This window comes from Panthera pardus, unplaced genomic scaffold (assembly GCF_024362965.1).
Source record: "Panthera pardus isolate Hobbes unplaced genomic scaffold, ASM2436296v1 HiC_scaffold_24, whole genome shotgun sequence".
Taxonomy (NCBI): Eukaryota; Metazoa; Chordata; class Mammalia; order Carnivora; family Felidae; genus Panthera; species Panthera pardus.
Genome location: NW_026526810.1, coordinates 46325444 through 46333589, shown reverse-complemented (window position 1 = coordinate 46333589; position 8146 = coordinate 46325444).

Genomic DNA, 8146 nt, shown 5'->3' with positions numbered 1-8146 from the left:
GCTAAGTGAAAGAAGCCAGTCACAAAGGACCATATATTGTATTTATATGAAATGTCCAGAAGAGTCAGATCTATAGAGACAGAAAGTAGCTTACTGGTTACCAGGGGCTGGGGCAGGGGAGAAGGAGTTCGAAGTTGCAATTACAAATGGGATAGATTCCTTGATTTCTTTTTCTCCTGCATTTCTGTGTATAGAAATGCAACAGATTTCTGCATGTTCATTTTATACCCTGTGACTTTGCTAAGTTTATATATTAGTTCTAGCAATTTTTTTCTTTGGTGGAGTCTTTTGGGTTTTCTACATAGAGTATCATGTCATAGTAAAAGTTTGACTTCTTCCTTGCTGATTTGTATGCCTTTATTTTTTTTTGTTTTCTGATTGCTGAGGCTGACTTCCAGTGCTATGTTAAATAGTAATGGTGAGAATGAACATCTTTATCTTGTTCCTGACCTTAAGGGAAAGGTTCTCAGTTTTTCCCCATTGAGGATGGTATTAGCTGTGAGTCTTTTCTATATGACCTTTATGATGTTGAGGTATGTTCCATCTATACCTACTTTGTTGAGGGTTTTTATCAAGAACGGATGCTATATTTTGTCAAATGTTTTTTCTGCATCTATTGAGAGGATCATATAGTTCTTATCCTTTCTTTTATTATGTGGTATATCACGTTGATTGATTTGTGAATATTGAACCAGACCTGCAGCCCAGGAATAAATCCTACTTGATCATGGTGAATAATTATTTTAATGTACTGTTGAATTCAATTTGCTAGTATCTTGTTGAGAATATTTGCATCCACATTCACCAGGGATATTGGCCTGTAATTCTCCTTTTTAGTGAGGTCTTCATCTGGTTTTGGGATCAAGGTAATTCTGGCTTTGTAGAATGAGTTTGGAAGCTTCCTTTACATTTCTATTTTTTGGAAAAATTTGAGAAGAATAGATATTAATTCTTCTTTGAATGTCTGGTAGAATTCCCCTGGGAAGCCATCTGGCCCAGGACTCATTTGTTGGGAGATTTTTGATTACTGATTCAACTTCTTTGCTGGCTCTGGGTCTATTCAAATTTCTATTTCTTCCTATTCCAATTTTGATAGTTTGTGAGTTTCTAGGAATTTGTCCATTTATTACAGAATGCCCAGTTTGTTGGCATATAATTTTTCATAGTATTCTCTGATAATTGTTTATATTTATGTAGTGTTAGTTGTTATCTCTCCTCTTTCACTAGTGAGTTTCCCTATTTGGGTCCTTTCTCTTTTCTTTTTGTTAAGTCTGGCTAAGGGTTTATCAATTTTGTTAATTCTTTCAAAGAACCAGCTCTTAGTTTCATTGATCCATTCTATTGTTTTTTTTTTCCATATCATTTATTTCTGCTCTAGTCTTTATTAATTCCCTTTTTCTGCTGGCTTTAGGCTTTATTTGCTCTTCCTTATCTAGCTCCTTTAGGTGTAGGTTAGGTTGTGCATTTGGGACCTTTCTTGCTTCTTAAGATGGGCCTGAATTTCAATACACTATACCTCTTTCTTAGAACTGCCTTTGCTGCATCCCAAAGGTTCTAGACTGCCCTGTTTTCATTTTCATTTGTTTCCATGTATTTTTTTATTTCTTCTTTAATTTCCTGGTAAACCCATTCATTATTTCTTTTTTAATATTTATTTATTTTTGAGAGAGAGGGAGTGAGAAAACACAAACATAGGGCAGAGAGAGGGGGAGAATACAGAAGATCCTAAACAGACTCTGTGCTGACAGCAGAGAGCCCAACATGGGACTCAAACCCATGAACGGTGAGATCATGACTGAGACTAACTGACTGAGCCACCCCAGGTGAGGCACCCAGGTGCCCCAAACTCATTCATTCTTTAGTAGGATATTCTTTAACCTCCATGTATTTGAGGGCTTTCCAAATTTTTTCTTGTAGTTGACTTCAAGTCTCATGGTGTTCTGATCCAAAGATATGTATTGTCTGATCTCAACCTTTTTGTACTTATTGAGGGCTGATTTGTGACCCAGTATGTGCTCTATTCTGGAGAATGTCCCATGTGCACTCAAGAAGAATGTGTATTCTGCTGCATTAAGATGAAATGTTCTGAATTCATCTGTTAAGGTAAAAGATCTGTACTCTAAAAACTATAGAACACTTATGAAAGAAATTGAAGAAGACACAAAGAAATGGAAAAATATTCCATGCTCATGGATTGGAAGAACAGACATTGTCAAAATGTCTATATTACCCAAAGCAATCTACACATGTAATGCAATCCCTACCCAAATACCACCAGCATTCTTCACAGAGCTAAAACAAATAATCCTAAAACTTGTATGGAACCACAAAAGACACCCAATAGCCAAAGTAATCCTGAAAATAAAAAACAAAACTGGAGGTATTACAATTCCAGATTTCAACTATATTAAAAGTCATCAAGCTAGTATGTAATTGGCCCAAAAACAGACACATAGATCAGTGGAACAGAATAGAAAACCCAGAAATGGACCCACAACTATATGGTCATCTAGTATTTGGCAAAGCAGCAAAGAATATCCAGTGGAGAAAAGACAGTCTCTTCAACAAATGGTGTTGGGAAAACTGAACAGCAACATGTGGAAGAATGAAACTGGATTACTTTCTTACACCATATACAAAAATAAATTCAGGAGCTCCTGGGTGGCTCAGTCAGTTAAGCGTCCAACTCTTGATTTTGGCTTAGGTCATGATCTCACGGTTCGTGAGTTCAAGCCTCATATCAGGCTCTGCACTGACAACATGGAGCCTACTTTAGATTCTCTCTCCCTCTCTCTCTTCCCCTCTCCCACTCATGTTCTTTCTCTCTCTCTCTCTCTCTCTCTCTCTCTCTCTCTTTCTCAAAAATAAATAAAAATTTAAAAAAATAAATTCAAAATGGATGAAAGACCTAAATGTGAGACAGGAAACCATCAAAATCCTAGAGGAGAACACAGGCAGCAACCTCTTTGACCTTAGCCACAGCAAGTTCTTACCAGACACATCACCAAAGGCAAGGGAAACAAAAGCAAACACTAACTATTGGAACTTTATCAAGACAAATACCTCCTGAACACCCAAGGAAATAATTAACAAACCAAAAGGCAACTGACAGAATGGGAGAAAATATTTGCAAATGACATATCTGATAAAAGGGCTAGTATCCAAAATCTATAAAGAACTTATCAAACTCAACACCCCCCCCCCAAAAAAAAACCCAGTTAAGAAATGGGCAGAAAACATGAATAGACGCTTTTCCAAAGAAGACATCCAGATGGCTAATAGACACATGAAAAGATGCTCAACATCACTCATTATTAGGGAAATACAAATCAAAACCACACGAGATACACCTGTCAAAATGGTTAAAATTAACAACTCAGGAAGCAACAGGTGTTGGCAAGGATGCAGAGAAAATGTAACCCTCTTGCACTGTTAGTGGGAATGCAAACTGGTGTGGCCACTCTGGAGAATAGTATAGAGGTTCCTTAAAAAGTTAAAAATAGAACTGCTGTACAACCCAGCAATTGCACTAGTAGGTATTTACCCAAAGGATACAAAAATACAAATTTGAAGGTGTACATGCACCCCAATGTTTATAGCAGCATTATCAACAATAGCCAAACTATGGAGAGAGCTCAAATGACCATAGACTGATGAATGAATAAAGAAGATACACACACACACACACACACACACACACACACACACACCACACACACACTGGAATATTACTCAGCCATCAAAAAGAATGAAATCTTGCCATTTTTAACAACATGGATGGAGCTAGAATGTATAATGCTAAGTGAAATAAGTCAATCAGAGAAAGACAAATATCATATGATTTCACTCATATGAGGAATTTAAGAAATGAAACAGATGAACATATGGGAAGGTAGGAGAAGAGGAGAGAGGGAAACAAACCACAAGAGACTCTTAACATAGAGAACAAAATGAGGGTTGATAGAGGGCAGTGGGTGGGAAATGGGCCAGATGAGTGATAGGTACTAAGGAGGGCACTTGTTGTGATGAGCACTGGGTGTTGAATGTAAGTGATGAATCACTGAATTCTACTCCTGAAACCAATATTGCACTGTATGTTAACAAACTAAAATTTAAATTAAAAAACAAAAATACAAGTAAATTCAAATATATACAGGAACTTAGCATATAATAAAAATGGCATCTCAGATCAAAGGGAAAAAGATGAACTACTTAATAAATAGTGCTGGAACAAGGATAACCATCTGGAAAAAGTAAGTTGTATTCCTCACACCCAGAACTTAGATAATATTTTTAAATCAAATTTTTAAATTTTAAAAATAAAAGCATACAATTACATGAAACCATCACCATAATTAAGATAATAGTTTCACAGATGTATGCATATGTCCAACTCATCAGATTATATGCATTAAATATGGAGCAATTTTTCATCTATCAATCATACCTCAATAAAGCTGTTAAAAAAATAAAGATGAAAATTCCACGGAGGAAATTTAGGAGCTTTGCTCAGCAACCTTAAAGTGAAGAATATATTATAACTATGGCGCAAAATCCAAAATCATGAATTTAATCACATTAACATATGTGCACACATGCACACATACACATACATGCACACCTACACAGAAGGAAAGTCAAAAGATAATGATAAACCGAGAAAAAAAATATTTACAACACACAGTACAAGGGCATGAAGAAAAAGACCATCACCCTAATAAAAAATCGGACAAAGAATAGTCAGAGAAATGAGCAGAAAGGGAAATATAAAACCCATAACTGAGAAAATCAACTTAAATCTACACTGAACTATCAAGTTTTACTTAATGGATTAGCAAAAGACCAGTTTGATCATACATTCTGCATGTGAGGCTGTAGGGAAACAAGTGTTCTCAAGCAAAGGCCTTGGCATGGCTTTCTAGAAGCACCTACCCAAACTGCAACTGTACCTGCCTTTTGACCCAGCTATTCCACTTTTGGATATGTTTGGACTGGTGTGACAGGACAAGAACACCGGGTTTTTCTCTGCAACATGGTATATAATAAAAAAAGACTGGTAACAACCCAAATATCTGTGGCTAGGAGACTAAATAAATCATAGCACAAGCACACAACACACCACACAAAAGAATGAGCACAATCTGTTAAAAAAGAGACAACAGGCCCAAATTAGAGTCCCTAATGCTAAGCTGCACATCACAAAATGAGACTTAACACCAAATTTAATTACGGTTTCAGCCTCTGAGGAATGGGATCTTAAACCAGTCGATGTAGAATGACAGTGCTCACTTAGCACTAGTCAGGTAATCTATGTGGCAGACCCCTGCCATACCCTTAAAGGAAGGTGACCTTGCCACAACCAATTCACTTTTTGCCAGTATACTGTCCTTATTCCACTGCCTTTTGCCTATAAAAGTTTCATTTTGTAGAGTTCCTCAGAGCTCCTATCTCTTTGCCAGAAGGAATGCTGCCCAATTCATGAATTGTTCAATAAAGCCAGACAGATCTTTAAACTTTACTCAGTTGAACTTTACTTTTGTACAGCTCCAAGGAACATTAAGGAAAATACCAAGATGCTGAACAGCGTGTGCCTTTTGTGTAAAGAAACAGGGAGAAAATGAGAATGCAGCATGTATTTGTTTTTATGTCCCCAGAAAATCTACTGGAATATTAGTAAGCCACTAATAATGGTAGTTACCTAGAATAGGATATTTATTTATTTATATTAAATTTTCTTATTTACTTATTTAATGATCACTTACTACCTATTAAAATTGAATCATGGGGCAGCTTGGTGGCTCAGTCTGTTAAGCATCTGACTTCAGCTCAGGTCATGATCTCACAGTTCCTGAGTTTGAGCCCCGCATCAGGCTCTCTGCTGTCAGTGCAGAGATCCTCTGTCCCTCCTCTCTCCCTGCCCCTCCCCCCTCTCAAAAATAAACATTTTTAAAAATAAAAACAAAATTGAATCAAATAATTTTTAATATTATAATTATAATAAAATCTAACTTTCTTAAAAAGGCTTTCAAGGGCTTGCATAGACTGACCCCTTCTCCCCTCCATCCCTTCCCCCTCCATCCCTACCCCCTCCACACACACACACCCTGCTCACTTTGCCACAGCCTCCAGGATCTGCTTTCACCGTCTCAAATAGGTCAATTTATTTCCAACTTCAAGGACTCTGTTGTCTAAAAGGCGCAACTCGAAATTCAGCTTAAAAATCTCTCCTCGGTTTTTTTCTTGACTTCCTCCATCTAAATTTTACATCACCATTCCTACTATTGTCATCCTTTCCTTTCCCTTTTTTCTCCCCTTAACACCACTTAGTATAATTTTCAATTAAAGATTTCTTTAATGGCTCTCTCCACATCTTCAGTTCTATCCATTCCACAAGAGGGAGGCCCATACGGCTTTGTTCACCATCCCAGCACCTGTCAACTTGCACAAAGTAGGTGCCTATAAATATCAGTTGAATGGAAAATTTTAAAATCCTGGTTGGAGGTGGAGAGTAGAGAATGGGAAGAAGGGCAGGGACAAGGACAAGAACTGTTATTTCTAGAAGGTGGAGGTTGAATTGGCTTCCCACAGCTCAATCCTTTGTTACATGATTACTCAAATGTGCCATTTAGTTTCACACAAGAACAATAAAGACCTTCAGAAATGAATTTGAATGTTTTCTGAGTAAAAGTGGGAAAGGTTGCAAAAAGTCAGCCTCCAATGGAAAAAGTCTGTCGATCGTCTCAGAAAAATAAATCCCCCCTGTGTCTGGATTTAGACCTCCAGAAGCACAGACATAGCCAATTTGCTCTTGAATGTGTTCACATTCAAAGAGTCACTGGTGGTCTGCAGGGAGTGTGGAGTGGAGGTCTCTGGGGATTGCAGGCAAGAGAGGACAGAAGCACACTCCATTCTACCTCACACTGGAGGGAAAGACAGGAAAGAACCCGGACTGGCCTGGGGCCAGCTCACTTCAATATGACCCTGGCTATGCCTCCCTCAGGGTTTTTGGAGACTGAGCAACCAAACTTTGGGAAATCTGAAGATACTGAACTATTATGAAATTTCCCTGGAGGAAGCAAACCCACTCCTGGGGGTAGAAGGTGGGGCTACCCTTGGATGCAGTGGAAATTCTCCTGAAGAAAGGAAATTAGGATCTAGGGAGGTAGGTTTTAGACTAGAGGGGGATGAACATGGGTCTGCAGAGGTTGTTGGCTTGCTCAAGGGACATGCTCCCAATGTGGGGAGGTAGATCAGCCCCTGGCACTGGATGGCTGGGACCAGAAATATGGGCACAGCCATGGGACTCCCTGGTAAGTTTCGATACAACAGGGGCCACATCTGGTAGCAATGAGAAGTTTTCTCTGTGTGTGTGTGTGTCTGTCTCTGTATCCCTTGTCTCTCCATTTCTCTCTCTGTCTCCCTGCTCCCCTACTCCACCACCCCACCCGACCCCCACCCTGCTCTGTCTCCCTGTCTCCCTACATAATGCTTCTCTTCCAAAACCCCAAGCCTCCAGAAAAATATTGTTGTACAAGGTACAGCTTGGGTTTAGCTGTGTGGTGGGAAACGGAGAAGGGCTATAGAGAGCAAGAGAGGAGAACCGCCTATAAGAAGAAAAACCTGGCCCCAGAATGTCATCTAAAGCAGCAGATAGCAGGTTAGCTGAGGTCAGCACTTCGCAGCCAGCAGGAGGTAAGTGATAACCAGCACAGATTTATGGAATATGAAACTAGAGCATACTCTTTTCCAAAAACATGTGTACTTGCAGGGAGTGGAGAGAAGAAAGTCAGGTGAAAGACTGGATTTGGGGTGGGGTGGGGATAGAGGTTGGGGGTGTGATTAAAGATGGGGATGTAAACCATTTGAATGCGGGCATTAAAATTTATATGTGCAGTAATAGGCACAAGAATTGTTCATCGTAGCATGTTTGTAATAGCCAAATGCTGGAAATAACCTAAAATCTTAGAATGGACACATTGCAGGTATCATACAGAGAGCAATACCACACAGCAATGAAATTGAGTCAGAGGCATAAGCAACAACACGGATAAATCTCCAACATGATGTTGAGTCAAGTCAGCAAATTACTAAAGAATGGTTCCACTTAAATAAAATTCAGAAATAAATAAAACTATTACTTAGAGGT